This window comes from Lasioglossum baleicum, unplaced genomic scaffold (assembly GCF_051020765.1).
Source record: "Lasioglossum baleicum unplaced genomic scaffold, iyLasBale1 scaffold0021, whole genome shotgun sequence".
NCBI classification, from domain to species: Eukaryota; Metazoa; Arthropoda; class Insecta; order Hymenoptera; family Halictidae; genus Lasioglossum; species Lasioglossum baleicum.
This window is the reverse complement of record NW_027469081.1, coordinates 1,862,844-1,887,790: the sequence shown is the minus strand read 5'-3', so window position 1 is coordinate 1,887,790 and position 24,947 is coordinate 1,862,844. Positions and strand designations below refer to the sequence as shown.

The 24,947-nt window shown below is 34.9% G+C and overlaps 1 protein-coding gene across 14 annotated transcripts in view; it reads right to left on the bottom strand.

The window, feature by feature from the left end:
* The window catches only part of LOC143219169 (uncharacterized), a 48,918-nt gene that overhangs the window by 10,100 nt on the left and 13,871 nt on the right, over nucleotides 1-24,947 (bottom strand). The window lies entirely within an intron of this gene.

Genomic DNA, 24,947 nt, shown 5'->3' with positions numbered 1-24,947 from the left:
CTGCACCGAAGGAAGGCAACAGAGAGAACCTCGACACGACTACTCGTCTCCCCTCGACTGGTTGCCTCAGTTGCCTGCTCGCCCAGCCGGTTTGACCTCGGATTTTGTCGCACCACGTGCGCCCGTGAAATAGCACGTTGATATTTAAACGCCGCGAGGCAAAGAGCAACGAAATATCAGGTGAAAATCAGGGAAATGCTAGAGGGAAGATTAGTGAATTGAATGCTTTAGACTTTAGAGAAAGGAGGATTTGACACTGAACCTACCATTGCCAGTCAAATGACCGGTTTCATATTTTTCATTTCACAATTATTCAAACTACAAAGTTGGTTACATGATTCTTTTACTCGGGCACATATTATAATCAAAATTGTGCCAGAATCTAAATAAATAGAGCCCTGTAATTTTTGTAAAGCTGACATTTTTTAAGATACTGACAAAGATAGAATGGAGTATATATGAAAAGAAATGGATGCAGTAAGGCAATGGTAGTAAAAATGTGCCATATGAAGGGACCCAAGCCAGTATTCTATTCAAACAGAGAGACTATGATAGCCAAGGACAATTGCAATTTAACAGAATACAAGATTCAAGGTATAATAGTACACTCCAAGACGAAAAGATAGCACACTTTGAAATTAATGTAATTTCTGTTTATTAAGCATTAGAAATTCAATTTTTTTATACACATATTTTTAGTGTGTCTTTCTCAACATGTATGAATGAAATGAAACAAAGCTTCATTGACTGATCTATTTTTATTGAATAAAGTAGAAATATTAACGAAGTATTGAGGTACAAAATGATAGCACACTTAACGAAAAACTTGAAACATAACAGAATTAATCGATAAAAATCAATGCTCGATATTTTGTAGGACCTCCTTTACAGCTAACGACTCTGATCATTCGGTTTGGTAAATATTTATACGATTTTTTAATACTGTTTTGGCTAATATCTTTCCATTCGTCCGAAATGCACTATTTTAAATCGTTAATATTTTGGAATTGTCTGCTATTTTCGTACACAGCTCTGGCAAGATGTCCCCAACAATTTTTAATAATATTGTGGTTGGAGATCTTGTTGACCACTCCAGAACACGAATAATTTTTTAAGAAAAGTCTTTCCTGACCGCTTTTGCCGCGTGGACTGCGACATTACCTTGTTGTAAAATGTGTTTATTTGCAGCAATTCTTACAGCATAAGTGTTTAGTTGTTCATTTATCATTTCAATATACCGTTCGGTAGCTAGATGAAAAAATGTTTGGAACAAAATTGATTAGTTTCCAGTGGGATTTGCTAAGGTTTTCGTGGATCAAGGGGTCAAAATGAACCAAGAAGTGTATCGACGGGACTTTCTCGAAGCCGTCGTACTTCTGTGGGCCCAACAGCACCTCGGCGATCCGGAATGGACGTTACAGCAGGATTCCGCACCGTCCCACAGGGCGAAAACGACTCAGGAGTAGTGCAAAGCCCATTTTCCAGGTTTCATCACATCTGTGGAATGGCCGCCGTACTCACCGAATCTCAACCCGATGGACTACAGCGTGTGGTCGATTTTGGAGGCCAGGGCCTGTGCTCGGCCCCATAAAAATTTGGAGTCATTGAAAAAATCTCTGTACCAGAAGTGGGGCCGAATGACGCCAGAAGAGCTGCGGCCCATTGCCGAAAATTTCAAGACACGCCTCTGTATCGGCGCAAAGGGTGGCCATTTCGAAACTTTTTAAATGTATGAATACTAAAGGTCCATGTTATGGTTGTTATTATTTGGAATTTTCAAAATTCGTCAATTTGACAGAATTATAATAAGAAATGATTAAGGGGGTAGTATAGGCTAGATTTGTAACTAGAAAATTACTAGAATATTACTAGAAAAAGGGGTCGAAAAATGGGTTTCGTACTGAACGTTGTTTGACCTTATTAGAACAAATTGTGGGCTGGGTGAGGGCTCATTCGAAAGAGGAAGGTTAAACGCAGCGCGCTTTTCTCACGAGGTTAACGAAATTATGTTTATATCTAATAATATGATGGCCCAAAGTAGAGAAAAAATCTAGGAAAAAATCCCGCAGATTTCAATGCATTTTCTGTCTCTAAAAGACTTTTTTGACATATGAGATGAGAAAAGCGCGCTGCGTTGAACCATCCTCTTTAGAATGAGCCCTCACCCAGCTCAAAATATGCTCGTATAAGGTCAAACAACGTTTAGTTCCGAACCCATCGGACACACATCGGTCACTTTTGATGGTCGGTAGGTTTAATGTTAAATTACGCATACTCTCATTTTTGTTATAAATAGTTAACGAAATTATATTTATATCTAATAATATGATGGCCCAAAGTAGAGAAAAAATCTAGGAAAAAATCCCGCAGATTTCAATGCATTTTCTGTCTCTAAAAGACTTTTTTGACATATGAGATGAGAAAAGCGCGCTGCGTTGAACCATCCTCTTTAGAGTGAGCCCTCACCCAGCTCAAAATATGCTCGTATAAGGTCAAACAACGTTTAGTTCCGAACCCATTTTTTCTAGTAAGATTCTAGTTATTTGCTAGATATTTGCTATTTACTAGAATCGTACTAGATTTTGGGTCGAAAAAATGGGTTCGGAACTAAACGTTGTTTCACCTTATACGAGCATATTTTGAGCTGGGTGAGGGCTCATTCTAAAGAGGATGGTTCAACGCAGCGCGGCGCTTTTCTCATCTCATATGTCAAAAAAGTCTTTTAGAGACAGAAAATGCATTGAAATCTGCGGGATTTTTTCCTAGATTTTTTCTCTATTTTGGGCCATCATATTATTAGATATAAACATAATCTCGTTAACCTCGTGAGAAAAGCGCGCTGCGTTTAACCTTCCTCTTTCGAATGAGCCCTCACACAGCCCACAATTTGTTCTAATAAGGTCAAACAACGTTCAGTACGAAACCCATTTTTCGACCCCTTTTTCTGGTAATATTCTAGGTATTTTCTAGTTACAAATCTAGCCTATACTACCCCCTTAACTCCGTTATTTCTTGTCACCCTGTAATGGAAGCCAGCCTGCGCCACGTGACAATAGTAAGCTAACGGTAATTCTGACTCGCAACAAATACGTCGCGATAATTCACGAAAGGGGAGCAGCCGTGATATATTGTAGGTGTCAGATGTGCGTCTCTATATTCGCCGACGATCAAAGCGGTGGCTGAACAATGCAGACATCCGTCAGGAATAACTTCCCAAAGAGCGGCGCGGCGACGAGAACTAAACGGGGAGTTCCGTGGAATCGCAGAGGGGTTGCATTGGGGAGGCAAGCGAGGGAATTGGGTGGCCTTGAGTAAGGGCGCACGTGCCGTATACATTTGGTTCATCTACCCTGCACCGTCTGCCAACCAACGGTCTTCTTTTACTCTTCTCGACTAAACTACACTGCGGTCCATCACTACAGCGCCATCTTGGTTCGCAAAATTTTTAAACTTCGGTAGTAGACTGCGCATCTTTATGCATTCATGAAGAAATTAATATAATATAAAATATATAATAAAATAAATAAACAAATAATATATAAATAATATAAAACAATGAAATATACAGGGTGGGTCGCCACATTTTTTGCCACCTCAACTATCTTTGTTGTTTTTAAAGATACGTCAAATGTCTGCAGGACAAAATTGAATGGTAAAATGGGGCTTATACGATACCAAAAAAATTCTTGTTTTTATGTAATTTCTTTTAGAGATATGAAGGTGACCTTCATTTTTTTTTTAATGGAATGAGGTATTCTTTTAATACATCAATCGATGCAGTTGGACAAAAAGTTAGTAATTCAGGAGATATTTCAATTTAAATAACTCTAAAATACCATTATTTAAATTGAAATATCGCCTGAACTACTAACTTTTCGACATACATAGATAGGTACTTTTTTGTAACGAATGTCCAGCTGCATCGATTGATGTATTGAAAAATACCTCATTCAATTAAAAAAAAATAAAGGTCACCTTCAGATCTCTAAAAAAAAATTACACAAAAACAAAAATTTTTTTTGGTATCGTATAAGCCCCATTTTACCGTTCAACATTGTCCTTCAGACATTTGACGTATCTTTAAAAACAGCAAAGATATTTGAGGTGGTGAAATGTGGCGACCCACCCTGTATAAAAAATCTAAGAATATTGTTATATTGTTTTCAACGTGGAAAGACTATTATAAGGGATAAAGTGAATTTTTATTCAACTACTGTACTTCCCACAATCGAGTCAGAATACTTTTATTTTGCATAAAGATCCACAGTCTATTTGTGAAGAACAATGCAGAATATCACGTGCATGATAAATAATGAACTTCACGTACAAAAAATACATATTAAAGCTGCCGAGTATACAATGACCCCCATTAATATTCGGACTTAAAAAGACTATTACAATAACTTTTTTAATGATGGAACATATGACTTGGATTTTGTTTTGAGAGGTTAAAACAATTAGTTTGCTACGCGAAAAAAATGTTGAATAATTGCAATTGGTCGGAATTACAGAGAAAATACTAAAAGCAGAGATCATATATGTATAATTGTTCTAGCCAAAATTGTAAAAGTTGTGGCATAAGACCTGAAATTATTCTTTAAATGATTTTGGATAGAAATCTTATAATTTTTTAATCTAATGACGATTACATCTCGTTAACAGTTTCAGTTAATTTTGTGAGTTAGTTTGTGCTATTTTCTGTCATGTTGATTTATTACATGGTTATATTAAATAAATTTCTCACGAGATCACGGTTTTAAAAAATCGCTGTTTGTGCTCCGTTTCGACCAACCTATAACTCGTTATAATTTACGATTCTCTGTGGAAAGATGAAAGGAAAGTAAATAAGTGCCGTGATAGAGTAGCAAGATATTTTTAAATTTCAATTTAAAGATAATAGTTCTATTTAAAGAATTTCGATGTAAAACAACATTTGTTTCAACGAATTTGTCAGAAGATTGTTTTGGATCTTCTCTGTTTCTCTCAAATATTTTTATTCCGGCGTGTAGAATGATGGATCGAGCAGCGTTCGCGATAAACATCAATTTCCTTGACTGAAATCTAACGGAGGCCGCGCTAACCGTCGCACTATGGGCCAAACCGACGAAATCTGTGTCAAAATCAGAGAACTTTCGATAGAAATGAGTTAGAGCGATGAAATTGTTTTCAAATGAAAGCCGAGACTTTGCAGAATATGGGATAATTACGGAGATTGTGGTACGAACGTTTTTTAACCTTGAAAGAATTCGTTGAACTTGCACAATTTCAAGAAAATTGTGGTTTTTCCAATACCACGCGCGGAAAAAATTCTTTTTTAACCTGCGACACATCATTTCCCGTAGATCTTTTCATGCTGATTTCACATCTGGTTTCAAAATTCGTCTACGACCTCAGGATTTTGCAAGATATCGATTTTTGTGAACACAACTTATGAAATCATTTTTTCGTTGAAATGATTTGGTAACCGACTAGTTTGAAGGAATATTGTATTCTCATATATAAAACACATTAAAAATAATCATAATGAAGTATTTGAACGTATTTTGAAACCAGATTTGAAATCAGCGTGAAAAAATCCACGGGAAATGACGTGTCGCATGTTAAAAAAAAAATTTTCCGCGCGTGGTATTGAAAAAACCGCAATTTTCTTGAAATTGTGAAAGTTTAACGAATTTTCTCAAGATTATAAAACGTTCGTACCATAATCTCCCTATTTTTCCCATATTTTGCCAAGTTTCAGCTTTAATTTTAAAAAAATTTCATCGCTCTATCTCATTTCTATCGAAAGTTCTTTGATTTTGACGCAGATTTCGTCGGACTGAATTTTCTCCCAAGTTTCTACATACTGCGAAAACAAGTTCTTAAAAATTGCTGACTTTACATTGATATTATCTGATGACCACGTTTATATTATTGTGGTAGTGGTGTTTTATTGTGGTTATAAACACGTATCTTTTTCGGATCTTTCGGATTAGATAAACATGTTTAGAAAAATTGATGAAATCAATTTGGTTTGGGGACACATTTGATCTCCTTATCTGTCATTAGATTTTCAAAAACACTTTCGTTTCGTTTGAATATTTAAAACGCAAAATGTAGTCATCGTTGTGCAAGCATTGCAATAATTAGACTACCGATTTCATGCACTTATAATAAAACTAGCCTGGTCGAATATAAAGTTCCTAAAATTATTAAAAGAGGATACGATGGACTTGGCCAATTTTTATTTTGCACAAAGATCCGCAGTCTAGTAACAATGACGTGACGAAGATTGGAGTATAATGTACAAAAAGACAGAACTTCACCTCAGGAAACCAAAAATCTTGAACTTTTTGGAACGTAATCCTATAGATTTTAACGAGAAAATGTCGAAAATCCAAATTTTAATGTTAGGAATTCACTGACTCAAAAGTGATCCGTGTGTAAAGTCTAAGGGTGCCGTCATCTAAAGATATATGATCGACAGTGCATCTTTATGCAACATGAAAATCTTTTACTTGAACTGCAACAAACTGGAGAGAAACAGAAATTGATTTTCTTTCTTCATATGTTCAGCAGGTTGAAAATAATATAACACTATTTTTAAATTCTTCCAATGGTTTCTACTGTTTTAACACTAAACCATTTTCGATTTTTTATTTGACAATTATTGAAATTGTACAGGTGTTTTCATGGGAATTTATTGAATATATTTTTCGTCTCCAGTATAATATTACAGTAAAAATCATACGAAACATAAATGAATTTAATCTTGTCATTTTTATAATACTACACACATCGGTCACTTTTGATGGTCGGTAGGTTTAGTGTTAAATTACGCATACTCTCATTTTTGTTATAAATAGACTGCGGATCTTTATGCAAAATAAAAATTGTCTGCATCGAATGCAAGAAATACAAACTAAATTGAATGTTATTTCTTAGCTTGATGATTTTAATAGAGGACAAATCATATATATTGACATCTTCAATTAAAAAAATTTGTCAACAATTTTCAATTTCATCTTCTCAATTTTGCTATAAATGCATAAAGATCCGCAGTCTAGTTATAAATGCATAAACTCCGCTGTCTAATAATAACTCCAGTTGCTTGAACTTTAGGAAAAATGATATCGAGTCATTTGCAACGGTCTTATAAACACGGTGTGGCTGCGCCACGTGTCTGACGCTCTTTGAAAAAAAAGAATCTTATTATTCCACTCAGGCCTGTGCAGAGACTGTCGATATCAGAGGCTCATAAGAATGACAGAATTGACCACGTGGCAGCATTATCGATTATTTATTACCGTCCCACGAGTTCGAAATCTTGCACGAGGTACATCCGACATTTATCATCCTCGAAACGATCATGTTACAGCGATACGTAATCTGTCGACAGAATTTAAATTACACGCTTCGCTGTTGGTTCTTTAGAATATCCTAGAAATCTTCATTTTAACAAATATGATTATTACTGAAAATGTAAATGCTATAGCTGAGGTGTATAAATTACTTTCTATGAAATGGCTGTATTGAAACAAAAATTATATAGAAGCACATGTTCTAAGAATAATAATAAATACGTGCGTGACGGTAATCATCTTTTCGTAATTGTTGAGGCACCGGTGATGAAGTGTGAATGTTAATTAGCAAGCTAGGTGGACGACAGCCTGACTAGGATGCGAAAGACATTACGCAAGAAAGCTTGTAAATCAAAATATACTTTTAATAATAACTACATGTATGTATTACTGTGAAAATGTATAATAATGTAAACAGATTAATTAGTGCGGCGTTATCAATTCGCGGAATTAATCTTCGTATTTCTCGATTCGATTAAAATGGAATTCGATTGAACGCACTTCAGTAAATGATATTAATTGTAAATGTTTTTTTCTTTCAAACATTTGTATTCTCCGAATTGTGATACTTGTAACACACATGGAAGAAATTGCAATTCTTCTATACACGAAGAACAAAATACATATATTTTTCCGGTAACATTGTCCTTTTTTCAATACCTTCCTCCATTTTCAAAATCGAAGACACGCTTTGAATGTAAATTAGGTATAATTAGGCATAGTCTTCGTCATTTCAGGTCATTTCATTATTCTCTTTTTTAATGTCCAAATAAAAAGTCATTTTAAATCTCTGCTACATGCGAGTCATAGTGACTCCCATTAATATTCGGACGCTCTCTCAAAAAAAAACGATAATTTTGTTAATATTGAACTATGAGATTTGAACCTTTTCGGGAAGCTAGAGCAATTAGTTTACTACAGGATGTAAAAGAAATTTTTTCAAAAATTGCATTTGGTCGGAATTGTAGAGAAAATACTAAGAGTTGCATTTTACAACTTTTTTATGCGGGCCTATATTGGAATTTTTAAAAATACGTTTTGTAGATCTGTGTCAACTATATGCACCGTGAAATTTTCATAGAAATCGGTTGATACGGAGAAAAACGACAGGCATTGAAAGATGTAAGAATTCTTAGATTTACTGCAGTTGGAGGCCGAAAATCGTGAAAAATTGCCATTTTTACCATCTTTAAACGTTTGTAGCTCATTAAAACGTCGACCGAGATTTTGATGACATTTTCAGAATATGTTTAATTGATACAGATCTACGAAACGCGTTTCCTAAATTTTCCATATAACCCCATATAAAAAAGTTGGAAAATACAACTTTCAGTATTTTCTCTGCAATTCCGACAACTTGCAGTTTGTTTCAAAAATTTTTGTCACGTTGTGTAGCAAACCAATTGTTCTAACTTCTCCAAAAATTTCAAATCGTATATTCCAATATTAAAAAAGGTATGGTCTTTTTAAGAGTGTCCGAATATTAGTGGAGTCACTGTATGTGCAGAGTCGCCAGATTAAGACGTGCGTCCCTGTCCCTGCTCTACCTTCCCCTTCTACCCACCGACTCGGTCACGTGACGCTTCTCGTCTGTGTCGTGCATTTGTGCTCCCTCCTCTCATCCGATGACTCTGCTTTATCTATCGAAGACTATTAAATAGGCTTTCTAATGTCTGAACTGTATGTAAAACAAGCTGAATAATTTTTCTTTCAAATATCAATTTCTGACGAAGGTGTTGCACTATACTGATTCTGAAAATTTGTTATAAATTATGAACAATATTACTGTCGCTTTCAAGCAATTTATCAAGGAATTCTCAACTGTTGATATTTCAATCTTAAAATGCTATGAAAAAATTGCCGGCAAGTAAAGCGTTAAAAAGAAATAATTAACTATTAACATTCCTAATCATTGGACTAAAACTTCTGGTAGTAAAGAGGATCATAGTATAGCAAGATGTGCGTCATTCGCAAAAGATCAAGGTATCCTAGATTGTTATTGGAGAGAAGCAAATAATAAAAAAATTCTTTTTGTAAATGTAAACACTTTTATTGCAAATATTTGAATAATTGAAACTGTTATAAAATGATGGATACTGTACACCCTTCGTAAGTTAGTTTGATGAACTTTATTGCGTGTAATACAAATATTCACGCATTGCTTAGATTTACAACAAATATTTACAAGCAAAGATTACGTACAATAGAAAAATTCTGATATCTATAAATCGTAAATAAAACGTGTGCATGTAGCGTGTCCTTATATGGCTTACATTAGATCGAAAAAAATGGGCCACGTGTGTAAACTCGGTTCATTTATCAACATCGTTTAGCAACGTGCCTGTATCGCCGGCTTTGATCTCACCGCGGCGGAAAAGAAAATTGGCCGGGTCGAACGAAGAACAAAAAGGAAATGATAGCCGATGATCTTTGACGAAATTAATTTGTACGAAGATTCCAATTTTGTAATATACAAATATGACAAGCTAATGGGAAACAAATGGCTCGCATTCATATTTCTCCGACAACTTTCCCTATAATCTTTCGAAAAATTCATTCTCGTGCATTTTTATAAAAAAAATAGAAATCCTACGATGACGATGATTATATTCTTTGAAAAATTAAGGAATCGAAAATACTACTGAACAGGCAACAATTTAATACGTGCAATGTAATATTTGAAACAAGGTTTTAATAACGTGATCATTGAAATTATAATCTCGTAGAATACGTAATATTTTTGGAAAATCTGATTTCCGAATAGAAAATCAACAGTTTTAATAGTATCGCCGCACTTTTTTCAAAATTTCTGCCATCGTTTTAAATTTAAAATCTTTATTCTTCCAGACCGATAATTATTTAAAATAATAATTCATTCATTTGAAATAAAGGAATTGCTCCACCATGCTGTGATAATAATCCTTCGGGATACAGGACACGAGGTAGGTGTACAGAAAACTGTGGTCGTTACTAAATGATACTAAACCTTTCAATGGATCGAATATTTTTCATCGAGTCAATGTTTTCATGGAAAGATAAAACGATTTAACTGGAACGACATCATTTTGCGCCCTCATAGTACATGCTATGGGTAAAGATAAAGAGAGGATTTAGGAAGTACGGCGCAAATAGCCGCACACACGTGCCGCTTGGAAATTATCATTAGGCGTGCTTAACACGTCCATTAGAAGACTGTACAGGCCATTGGTGCAAACATGGCTAACGGTTGCGTCACTCTTAGTACGAAATAGAATTCTAGTGCAAATAGCACCTACGCAATCGAGTTTCCAATAATCATTGAGAAAATGAGCCAAGTTACGTCCAAGTTGCCTCTAAATTTCCAGTATTGCATAATATTGTGTATTCGATGGTTACTATTAACATTAAAAAATATACAGTTTTAACAGTAGATGCTGAACATTTCATTGAACAGTTTCAAAAAATTCTGTCCTCTCGAAATAGCTATCAGACTGCGGATCTTTATGCAAAGTAAAAATTGTCTGCATCAATTGCAAAACATAGAAAGTAAATTGAATTTTATTTCTTCCCTTGATGATTATAATTAGACTGCGGATTTTATGCATTTATGACGAAAATGGACACGTACAATTTAAAGCAGTGGACGAATTAAGAAGATTTAAAGACATTAGTGTATTAATTTCATCTAAATAAGACAATTAAAAGAGAAAAGGAATTTCTATTTGGCTCCCGTGTCTTGCAATCAATGTAAACATTTTTCATTTTGCATAAAGATCCGCAGTCTAATTATAATAGAGGAGAAATACATATGCATGTTGACATTCTCAATTTTTTAAATTTTCCAACAATTTCGAATTCCATCTACTCAATTTTGCTATAAGTGAATAAAAAGCCGCAGTCTACGTATTATATGTATGTATATGCTTCTGTTACAGTGGATCCAAAAAGTACACCGAATATCCGTTGACCAAAAATAGTACAACAACAATGTACCTGGACTCGCATTAAATCTTGTAACTTCTATTTTTCACGCTCCACCGCAGACTCTCCAGATTAAGACTTGTGTCCCCACTCTACCTTCCCCTTCTCCGCCACGGCCCGGTCAGGTGACGCGTTACGTCTCTGTCGTGTGCACGTGTCCGGCACTGGCACAGAGAGGGTAACCTTTTCCCCTCAATTCGTGCTCCCTCCCCTTACCTGCCCAATCTGATCCGCCGTTTATTTTTACCACGTTTTTATTAGCTCGCTTTCTCGTTTGTTTGTTTGTTTGTCTGTCTGTTCGGCGGCAAATTTTGCAATTGATTTTAAACTAACTTCCTGATGAGCTAGAGACTTGAAATCGGTTATTATCTAAAATATTTTTGCACGATACAGCGATTGGCAAACTGAAGACACCTTGATAATGCTACAAATTGAAACGCCTGTTAAAATATTGAAAAATTTTCTCGTGACTGAAATTACCGTAGATTTAAAGATAGAAGCTTTGTAAATGCTCTTCGATCTGCAATTTTTTCTGGTCAATTTATCGAGCTTTGAATGGAAAGTGTACCGCCATCTTTGCAATAATATAAGATACATACACCGCGAAGGTCTTACACGACCAAATTCTCTAAAATGAGTCCAAATTTATTATTGTGCTATGTTTTTCAACGAAATTATCGTAGTTCAAGTAATGACAATTTCTCGATAATCGGAAATTTAGTGTTTAAATACTTTGTGGATCCACTGTAGATCCAGAACTCCACGTGCAATTTAGGAGAATCCACCCGGACAGTATTTCAGTCGTAACTGTATCTTGATCGCAAACAGTCATTCGATCTTTCCTCTACTTTACCAAATATTTATCGCTCACACTGAACATATGAGAAGTTCATTCGCACCAGCAGCGCCGATAAACCTGAGTCCAATAGCTGATCGTCTACGGTCGTGTAAAATTATTTCATTTTGTCTTTTGTTATGTATTTATACTGTGCAATTGCATAGAAAAAAGTGCATAAAAAGTTGCAAACAACAACTACTAGTATTTTCTATGTAATTCCGACTAATTGCGATTACTTCAAAAATTTTCTCGTAGTAAACTAATTGCTCCAACTTCTCAGAAAAGTCCAAATCATATGGTCTGATGTTGAAAAAGTTATCGTCCCTTTAAAACTCTCCACATATTACTGCGATTCACTGTATACTGTATACTATTCAACACTACCAAGCACGAAACATACATATAAGAGTGAATCGCCTTATAAGAAGAAGTGAGAATATTGAATATATTTAAACTTTATACGGTAAAGTAGTTAATTCAGTCATTTCCTAGGCAATCGTTTTTATAATTTTAATAATTGTGGAATAGTGTTAACCCCTTGTACTATTGGGTTGACAAGAAAGTAATTTCGGTATTTTAAGATGAAGTGAAACCCAATTTTTGTTTTTCTATTTAAGAGCGATGAACTTTAATCAGTAAAATATTCTCTTACTTATTCTTTTTCGCAAAAAATCATCGAACAAAATGGAGAATATCTTATCCATTGAAGTTCGTTGCTTGAATAAAAAATAATTGGGCTCTGTTTATTACTTTCTTGCCAATCCAATACAAAAAAGAAATCCATTATTTTTACGTTATCTCAAGCGGAGAAATGATGGATTTCTTTTTCCCCAGCCTAATATGTTATTAATTTTCTTTGAAACGAAGTAAAATTCTACTTTATCATGGATAATGCACAGCCATTGGAGAATACCTGGGAATACCTAGAAACTTTCTTCTTCTACGAAATTATGAACGACAAAGAAGACTGGAATCACTGTAACTGTAAAAATAGATCGTAGCGCAACGGGTTAAAAGAAAATGAATAAACGGACACGCGCGAAAGGACAGATTCGAATGGAAAAAATGGCAAATTGCAGGTCATTGCACATTCAGTGATTTATGTACGATCGGAAACGGAGCGGCCACGTGTAGCCGGTACCTCCACCACCTCTGTTCGCCTTGGTGGCCCGCCAATGCGCGTCTATTGTTCCCCACCTTGCGGGCCGATCGCATCTCACGCTACACACGCCCTTCGCGGTAAAAGGATGGGATATTCCCCGTGGATACACGTGGCCGCCGCTGCCGGGTTCGATGACCTCTCGAGCTGTGCGTCCTCACGCAGTACGCAGTGCTTTTCGGTGATGTACCGGTGGGGGATGCGTACGATGTCCCCTTGTTCTTCTCCTTCTCCTCCACCTCATCCTCCTCCATCCTTCATCCTCCTTCTCCTGCTGTCCCCCTTTTCCCTCCCAATCCCAATCCCAATGCTGAAGGTACCGACCCTGCCGTCTGGCAACGTTTCCATCGTGTAGCGATGGCTACTCGACACCTCTTGGCTTCGTGTGCTCGAACAAATCGTCCTTGCGAAGAGAGTTTCGCTCGTTCTCCGATTAACCTCTCGAACGGCGGATTCTTCAAGAATAGAGACGGTCCCAGTTTCTCGTTATTGTGAGCTACAGTGACTCTTACAAACACTTTTCCTATCGGAAGCCTGTTAACCCGGCGTTGCGTTGGTAAGGTGGGGTCTCACAGACCCCCCCGAAATAATATATTGTATCATAGAAATAAATACCTTTTTCATAAATATAAGATTAGGCATTGCTTAAGAGGCTTGCAATTTGTCAGAGTAAAAACGCAGATCCACGAAATTAAATTTTTATTATTCAAAAATAATACTTGACTAATGAAACGTCTTTACAATGTTACAATCAATCTAAAATCTCTGAGGTCTGTGAGACCCCCACCTAACTAACGCCGGGTTAATAGGATTTTCAATAATTGTGCTGTACCAAAAGAAAGCATAGACATTTTCTCAAACGGAGAAGTCTTCGAGAATAGAGACGGTCCCAGTTTCTCATTACTGTAAGGTACAGTGACACAGTGATACAGAGTCGCACTCGTCACGAAGATTTCAAACAGAGTCTAAAGTGTACAGAACAAAAGTTCTTCTATAAAAACGTACACTTTTGTTGTTTATAAAGTTCCAAGAGCCAAATTGCAAAAAAGGGCTTTGTGCGGGAGTCCACAATAATGCAGAGAATATTTCAACACAAAGAGCATAAAAAAATATTGCTTCTTCGCGAAATGGATCCCACCCGGGTGGGTCCAATAGTTGCCAACCTAATATTTACGAAAAACACAGACTGATCAACGCCAACGCCACGCTCAGCATGACAGGTCGCAGAGCCGGAATCCTTTCGCTATAGCCGCGCTCTGATTGTCCCGTGGTTTTTCGTTAATAACCTCTTAACAAAGCCAAGACGGAAGTTTTCGCTATGGAAAAAATTAATTCAAATAAGTTCTGGAACCAGTCCTTTCAGGATTTTCCGGCATTTTTGGGACACCCTGTATACATTTAAGTAAACCAAGAAGATTTCGAGACAACGCCATTTTATGAAACGCGTTGCAGGAAATATCATAACTCTTGTTTTTTGAGAAAATTAACGCGAACTAATGACTAATTGTATATAAAAAATATTTTTGACTGTAACATTTTTAAGCGAATCTAACCTCAAAAACTAGAACTACCAACTACAAAAATGACTGATTTACATCGTCTTGTTCGGAGACCACACCTATTTAAATTTCACACGATTTTGATTACAGTAGATTATCGGAATAAATAATATTTAATCATTGTAAACTAATAAATTTGTAATCCGTGTGTGTTGACTCACCCGGTAAATGAAGTTTTAAATGAGAAAAACACTGCGCGAAGAGTTTCCTGCACCTTAAAAATGTGTTGACTTTCCCGATGCGATTGTATACAATTTCGGTCTTCGTGGTTCACCATAAAGTTGACGTTAACTTCGTAGAACTCATATTTATGTGTCATTATATGATCCATAAAATGGAACTTACGAGTTCTCTGAAAACGTTACTTTTACGATCACTTGTTTCTAGAACATTCGAACTTTCCGTGTAGGACGAAGATAAACAAATACCTACACGAGGTATACTTATTTTTTAGAACCGTATTTCAAAGTTTCAAAATAATCTTGAAATAATTCTGAAGTTTCTCATTGTTTCTTCTATCAACGTTTAATTACTTTTGTTTAATATTTTGCGGTCTGCACGTGGAGTATGGTTTAGCAACGTTACAGTGACGAAATGCTTCGCTTCAACATATTTTGTCGGAACGTCAGCTGTTCCCCCCCGCTTGCCCCGGCCGCGCGAGATCAAGTCGAGAATACATATTAATTTTCCACGCGAATACCAGGAATGAGCTTAATCACGGTGACCGGTCCGAAAATGAAACGTGATCGAATTTCCGGCAACAAGGAGGTACACGTGATATCCGGATACGAAGGCTCTGGGTGGTTACATGCTTAAAGCACTTAACGAAATTAAAGCGAGAAGAACGTGCTGGGTTTTGCGTGTGATATCTGGCGGAGCGGTTACGTTCGACTCACGTTGGTCACAATTGCGATCACACGGCGTGTTGTCACGTGGATCTGCACGGTTGCGTATTACTCCCAACATCACGGAAAAAGAAAAGGGTCGCGGAAGAACGTGCGACGCGGGGAGAGGAGGGTCTACAAAGTATTGTCTGGATTTCTCGACTTTCGTGAATCCGTGTAAATACATCTCGACATTGAAAGAGGTTGTCTTGTGTAAATGCTGAGAACTTGGTGTATTTTCATGAATTTTTTCAAATTCATTCTCTCTTGGTATCAGCTTAGCTACTCTTTCCTCGTACACAAAACAATTGCAGATGTAATTTTAATGTCTTGTACTTTTATTATACAATAAATAAAACACTAAACATATGTTCGAAAAACGTATTTTGCAAGATGATTCTTATTAATCAGTTCGATTGTCGTCATTGCCTCAGCAAAATGGATAATTTGTCTTGAAAATTGCCAAACAGCGAATGCTTCGATTGCATATTCACGAATTTCATTCCGTAATTTTTTCAAATTCATTCTCTTTTGGTATCAACTTAGCTACTCTTTCCTCGTACACAAAACAATTGCAGATGTAATTTTAATGTCTTGTACTTTTATTATGCAATAAATAAAACACTAAACATATGTTCGAAAAACGTATTTTGCAAGATGATTCTTATTAATCAGTTCGATTGTCGTCATTGCCTCAGCAAAATGGATAATTTGTCTTGAAAATTGCCAAACAGCGAATGCTTCGATTGCATATTCACGAATTTCATTCCGTAATTTTTTCAAATTCATTCTCTTTTGGTATCAACTTAGCTACTCTTTCCTCGTACACAAAACAATTGCAGATATAATTTTAATGTCTTGTACTTTTATTATGCAATAAATAAAACACTAAACATATGTTCGAAAAACGTATTTTGCAAGATGATTCTTATTAATCAGTTCGATTGTCGTCATTGCCTCAGCAAAATGGATAATTTGTCTTGAAAATTGCCAAACAGCGAATGCTTCGATTGCATATTCACGAATTTCATTCCGTAATTTTTTCAAATTCATTCTCTTTTGGTATCAACTTAGCTACTATTTCCTCGTACACAAAACAATTGCAGATGTAATTTTAATGTCTTGTACTTTTATTATACAATAAATAAAACACTAAACATATGTTCGAAAAACGTATTTTGCAAGATGATTCTTATTAATCAGTTCGATTGTCGTCATTGCCTCAGCAAAATGGATAATTTGTCTTGAAAATTGCCAAACAGCGAATGCTTCGATTGCATATTCACGAATTTCATTCCGTAATTTTTTCATGAAAAGTGAGTAGAACAGAAATGCTTTATTTGTAGCCCTCCGGCCATGAAAAGCGACTCGGTTTACAATTCCTAACTACTCGTACACTTTGCTTGGAGCTATCTTTTCCTATATTTCTCTCTACTCTTTTCTTTCCTTTTTCTCCAATAAAAAGCGAGTAAATCCACCATGTAATTAAAATGTTATGTACGTCTGATATGAACCGCGTTTCTTGTTTTATACCGACACTGACTGGAATCGAAGTAACTTTAAAATTTCAATGAATTTAACCATAACATTTAGGGAAAGTGTTCTTAAGGTTCTGTATTTTTCGAAACTGTAATAAAACAAATTGATTTTTTGACCCTTTTACACGAGACAGATTACGTACGATTGCATTGATTCAGAGAATGACAGTTAGGGAAGATAGGAACCTCCTCTCTGTCATTACCGAATTAGTCACGTGACGTTATGACAAAGTAAGAAGTGTAATAAATTCATTCTTCTCTTAATTATCTTTTTAAGGTGAAACTGATACACTGGTGGCCTTAATTCTTTTTAACACCTCCACTGTTTTAAATTGTACGTACCCGTTTTTCTTATAAATGCATAAAATCCGCAGTCTAGTTATGACACATGCCACGATACATATGAAACGCGTCACGTAATAGGTCAGCGGCTGAAGCGTGGGGGAATAGCGCCGTAGAAGGGGAAGGTAGAGTGGGGACACAAGTCTTAATCTGGCGACTCTGGTTTTAATACCTGCTGCACCATTTTCGTTGCCAAATCGGGTGTTTATTTCCGAGAAAGTCAAGAATATAAGACGGTTTAGTATCGTTCCTTGCTGTTTGTTAATTCCATACTTTTCTAGCCAAAAAGATATCGAAAAATGTTGAGCTATCGATTTAAACTATGTCGCCATTTCGAAAAAATATTACGTATACGTATGGTCCGATTGATTTTTTATTAGCTTCAACACACAGTTCGGATAGTGAATGTAGCCTGAAATCTTGTAAAAAGAAAAAACGTGGACAATTCACTTTTTCCTATCATCGAGTCTAACGGTGAATTCTTCTCTCGATCGAAAAATGAATGTATAATAAATTTTATGATTTCGGCGCAGGGTTCGATCATTAACAGAAACCAGCAAATGTGCAATTAATTAAACATGTTTCTCTCCACATAAGGATTGAAACGTCGAGAAACATGTTTAATTAATTGCACACTTGCTGGTTTCTATTAATGATCGAACTCTGCGCCGAAATCATAAAATTTATTATATGTATATTGAGTCTAACAATTCAACTTTAGCCTGGTAAGTTTTTCTCAGTTTTTTGTATGCATCTACATGCATGAAATTCTAATTCGAGTAACTTTGCAAAACTATAGCAATCGAGTATGCTTCGAACACGTTAGTCGAATTGCATTTAATCTAATAGGCGATGTGCATTAAAATGTGTGAAGCAGATGCAAAATGGTCGAGTAAAGATAATAAGAATCGTACACGTGTACGGGGAACGTTGACAGTTTATAAAACAGGAAATGCACGTTCCTCATTAACAATGGAACTAAACTCGTTATCAGAATTTGTTTCCAAGGTAGCTGACTCACACGCCAAGGTGCATTTTCCTGAATGTTACAATAAAGTTGATTAACAACTGCTATAGTCGTTTCGTTCAAGCTGATTAAAGCACATCCGATTTACCTTCTGATGCAACAGTTACGCGTAACGTGCATAGTTTATAAGACACGTGTATGTATACGTATGTCTCTCGATTGAGTGATTCAACGTCACATGATGATTCATTGGAACAGTGATAAGTACGAATGTGGATGACGCTTGTACGCGTGTATGATTTAAATATTGTCGCAGGAAAATGTGAAAGCATATGTTTGAAGGCAAAATGCTATACTTACATATACATTAGGGTGGACCTTATTTTTTGACCAACGAATTTTTTTCACGACGCCCCCCAGAATGGTTCTCTTTGGTGAGAAAAAAATTTGTGCAAAATTTAAGATCGATCGGATAAAAGGATCACGTGGCGCATTTAAATTGAAAATTTTGAAAATTTTGAAATTCATCGTAACTATAAAGTATTATATATCGTTGGATTTGTAATTTTTTTCTAAATAAGAATATGGAAAAATTATATGACCTTAATTTAAAAAAAAAATAACGATGACCTTGAAATTTCGAAAATTTGATTTTTTAAAAAAATTTTTTTTATGCCATTATATTTACCATATTGAACAATGCAACTTTTTCCTCTGACATTTTTTCGTTCTCACCAAAGAGAACCATTCTGGGGGGCGTCGTGCTTTGTATCTCGATAAAAATTTTTCGCCAAGTATAGCTTAGGTCCACCCTAATATACATATAATCGTTTGGCAATACTTGTGACGTACGTTTGCATACAATATCTGCATAAATGATCGCACGCGAATTGTAATTTATAAATGAATAGTAACACGAATCTTATACTTCGCTTCTTTTTCGACATGTAATGTTGGTTCATATGAAAATTAGTATTTGTCGATGGTAATAACGTGAACGTTAATCAAGTTTTATCGACAGTATGTATATAAGATATGTTTTTCAACAATAATAGTTTATGAAACGGTTTATTTGTGCTACTTGTATGCGTATATAATTATTAGACTGCGGATTTTATGCATTTATGGTAAAAATGAGTGGGCGCCATTTAAAACAGTGAATAAGTTAGAATTATCTAATAATATGCCACAATCTAGTGTTCTCAGCTTGTTAAGATTATTAAAATAAGAATTAAACATCCATCTGACTCCAGTCTCTTGCAAATGATACAGACAATTTTTATTTTGCATAAAAATCCGCAGTCTAATAATTATTTACTGATTTCGATTGAGCGACATACAGTGAACCACAGTTCATGTACTCGAACACTTTTAAAAGCTCTTTCAATTCGCGATTAAAGAAAGGCGAAAGTTTCTAGTAAAAACTGGTAAAAATTAATTTTTCATGTAATTACAATATACACTTCGACAAAGTCCTACGAACGCAAATGTAAATTTTGTATTGAAACTGATAGTACAAATACAAACTCCTCTCAGTTGTACATGAGCTACTGAATAACAAATATCGAACGTAAAATATAGTCAATAACATGTGTACTAACTCTAAAGAATGTTGCATTTCGGTGAAAGGGTTAATTCCTAAGGTGATTAGAAATCATTTTTTCCGTTGTGAAAATGTTCTCTGCGACTTCGTTAAAGAGTTATTAACGAAAAACACGAAAACGCGTTGTGATTGGTCAGTGTTTTTCGTTAATAACTCCTTAACAAAGCCGTGGAGAACATTCTCGCGAAGGAAAAACTTACTTAAAATCACCTCAGAAACTTTCAAGGACATGCAACATTTTGGGAACACTCTTACAAGTTATCAAAGAAACGAGAAATAAAGAAACGAGTACTCACATAAAACTCAAAATAACAATAAGAAATTGAAAGTAAAAAGACAAGAGAAAAATGATTATTATTAATATTGATAGATCATATTATATAATTACGATATTTTCCGTATATCATAAAATTCAATGTTAATTATCTCTCTCAATTATGGCTCTTGAAAATTTTCAAAAAATGCTACGATATAAAATATAACAGAATTTAGAATGATTCTTATTTATTTCAGTTCTAAAAAGTGTGAAAAGGCTACTGTGTATGTACCACGGAAAATAAGATTTTCTACAAAAATTGCAAATTGCATAAACATCTGCAATCTAGTCACGAATACATATTGTCACAAACGTATTGTGTGTATTCATTAGACTGCGGATTTTATGCATTTATGACAGAAATGGGTACGCACAATTTAAACCAGTGGATATGTAAAAAATATGTAAGTACACCAATGTGTTCGTCTCAGCTTAATGGAATAATTAAAACAAGAATACAATTTTTATTTGGCTTCTGTGTCCTGCAATCAATGCAAACATTTTTAATTTTGCATAAAAATCCGCAGTCTAGTCTTGATTCATAGTGTTAAAATGAGAATTTATGCAAATATGGCAACTGCTCCTGAGGTAGTGTATAAAAACGAATGTACAAAGTATTCGTACACATTAAAAAGACAAATTACTTTTTCAAAATTGGTCCCCCAACAGCTTGAGTTTCCTTTCAGACGTTAGAAGGATTAGTTTACTAGCTGATGTGTAAATAATTTTTTTAAAAATTGTTATTGGTCGCAATTGCGAAGGAAATAGTGAAGATCACGATTTTTAAATTTTTTATCTGTACCTGTAATGAAAATTTAGAAGCCGCCTTTGGTAGGTCTAAGTAAGTTATATACTTGTACAAAGTTTCATCGAAATCGATCAAGGATGTTACGAAATATATAATTGTTTGAAAATAGCAAAAATCGTAAGAATCTGCGATTTAAATGAATCGCAAACCGTAAATTCAAAGATTTTTACATCTTGCAATGCCCATAGCTTCTTTATCCGTCAACCAATTTCACACTGAAACTTTGTACGTATGTACAACTTACTTAGATTTACAAAATACATGTTTTAAATTTTCATTGTGGGCACAGATAAGAAATTCACAAATCGTGGTATTTACTGTTCCCTTCGTAATTGCGACCAATGACAATTACAAAAAAACAATTATTTACACATTAACTAGTACACTAACCCTTCTAACGTCTCAATAAGAACTCAAGCTGCCGTGTCCAATTTTGAAAAATTTATTCGTTTTTAAAAGGTGTACGAATACTTTGTACACCGACTTCTAAATGAAAATTATGTGAATCTGAATGTGCGCTATCTTTTCGTCTCGGAGTGTAAACGACTATTGTAAGAAGTTTTTCGATTGAAACCGTGTTGTGCCGCGCGATGCCCGCGATCACCTCGCCAGACTATTAGAAAGAGACAGGCATATGCGGCAGATTGAAAATCTCGTTGACCTTCCCACGAGTACCTATTCCAGCCCTCGTTGTCTTCCACGTGTAAATGTCGTCCACGTGCGATCACGTATATTGGCACACATTTTACAAGTCAAGACTAAAATAAGTACTTAGGTGAAATCAAGCGTGGGCTTCACCTTTCAGGACGTTCGACCGTTCGATCGAATCGATGTAATAACGCGGGTTAAGTTTGGAACAGAGGTCGTATATGTATTTTACTGATCCACTGCACAATTATCGTAGTGTCCTATTCCGATAAAGATACACAATAAAGTTCAATGCTCAACGTTTCTTTAAGGGTACGTTCCGTTTCACGCATAATGCGCATACACTGTATAGTGTAGTATAAGAGTCTCTATGCATACACTATACAGTGTATGCGCTTGAAGCGTGAAACGGAACGCACCCTAAATGTTCCTGAAACGAACTGCAATCCCAAGGGAATGCTAATTATACCTCGAACGAAACACTAGACTAGACGAACATTATTTATTTATAAACACGATTGTAACCGTACGCTAGCATAATTACGATTCACCAAATAGATATTTCTTGACACTATCCGTACCGGGTACAAAATGTATCGGATTATACAGTAGCGGACAAAAGTTTAAGACCGCTCTAACGAAGACACCAAAGAAGATAACTTTTTTAATATTGTACTCTCTCTCTCTCTCTTTCTCTATACGATTTGAACTTTTTTGGGAAGTTAGAGCAATTAGTTTACTAAACGATGTGAAAAGGAATTTTTTCAAAAATTGCAATTGATCGGAATTGTTGAAAAAATACTAAAAGTTGAATTTTTAACTTTTTTATGTGGGCCTATATTGAAAATTTAAAAGATACATTTTGTAGATCTGTGTCAATTCAAGATTTTCGGCAATAAATCGTGAAAATCTACAAATTTTCAGAATATGTTTAATTGACACAGATCTACAAAACGTATTTTTTAAATTTTCAATATAGGCCCACATAAAAAAGTTAAATATTCAACTTTTAGTATTTTTTTCAACAATTCCGATCAGTTGCAATTTTTGAAAAAATTTCTTTTCACATCCTTTAGTAAACTAATTGCTCTAGCTTCCCAAAAAAGTTCAAATCGTATAGTACAATATTAAAAAAGTTATCTTCTTTGGTGTCTTCTTTAGAGCGGTCTTAAACTTTTGTCCGCCACTGTATATTATTCTATGTATAAAAATTGCAAGACTGAATTTATTTAGATTATTCACAATTCTTATGATAATACGTGCTCGAATAAAGAAGTTTATTGAATAATTTCTAATGGAAGCGTCTTTATAATTTCAATATTTGAAAAATAAACAATGTGAATGCGGCCATTTGACCGGTAGCTTTACGGTTAGCACTAATCCCGAGATATATTTAATACATTGCAATCCGAAGAACATGCTAATGATGCCTCGAACTAATCTCTAGACGAACATTATTTATTTATTTATAAATATGATTGCAACTTGAGATTTGATAATTACGATTCACTAAATAGATATTTCTTAAGCCCAAAATATTTTTTAATATATTAGGTTGGGGAAAAAGAAATCCATTATTTTTACGTTATCTCAAGCGGAGAAATGATGGATTTCTTTTTCCCCAACCTAATATTGCAATCCCAAGAGCATGCTAATGATGCCTCGAACGAAACTCTAGACTAGACGAACACAAGGTTCATTTATAAATATGATTGTAACCGTAAGATTTGATAATTACGATTCACCAAATTTTGTTAACATACGTTTCAGAAATAAATAGTTGTATGGCTAATCGACAAACGATTGCTAAGCGTTAAAAAATTACATATAACTTTAATAAATGAAAAGTAGACTTTAATAGTGTACGCGTTGGATTAAATGGAAATTTAAAGAATTGTTTAACTTTTAACATACAGAATCTATCTAATTTGAATACACTCTATTACCAATTATTTAAAGTCGAAAAAGCTTTGTTGAAGTCAAACTGGCTCACCGCCTTCTAACTTTTATAGGAATTAATATTTGAAAGATGAATTTTATATCATAACAATAACAGATTCACTGCCTTATTTTTCTAATTTCGAAGATAACAATTAAAGAAAGAAGTGAATTTATTTTTCTTTTTATATTATTTGCTTATTTAATGAATAAATTCGCGCAGCTTGAAAGCATAAATTTGTGTACAAGTGTTATATGTTCACACACATGCATACAAATTGAAATATTTTAAGATTTATCGTCAACAATCATTATTATCGTAGTTACATATTTTGTTGTTCAATTTGAGAGAGCTCTTTATGTCCGATTCTACATGAAATTGTTATATTAATTGAATTATCTATGATAGTTGCGATGGCAATGCGTCAAGGCTTAAAATTATTACTTAACATGTCGTAATACACTGATAAACGATTACAGCGTTGAGAAACAGTACTATTTGCAATAAGAAACTGACGTAAATGGATCACACGTGGTCGAATCGAAAAGAATGTGCTGCCTGTATGTAAATTCTCGGTCTATTTAAAAACTGCATCAATTTTGCAACAGCGTGTAAACACTGTAAACATGATTCTAATACACTACGTTCTGGTGATAAAAAAGCACGTGTCACGTCTGTGTTCTGTCTCGTATTACAAATGGCAGTATAGATCGTACAACGTGATTTCTTTCTACACCTTAATCTAGTTAAATCACTATGACGAATTTATTCATCAAAATTATTCAACGAAAGGTTATGAAAACTGAAGTATGTTACACAAGTGACCTGAGTAATTATGCAAATAATATTTCTAAGTTGTGCCATTTTTTAAATTTATTTATGATTTTATGGCGCGTCAGTTGCTAGGTTATATTAGCGACGCCATAAAATAAGTACACATATAAGTATATGTACTACATTATTTGTTTAACGAGTTTGGTTTCTTTGATGAAAATCTGGTCATTTATCTTTTTATCGTTAAGGTTGTCTTTAATGCTAACCGTACC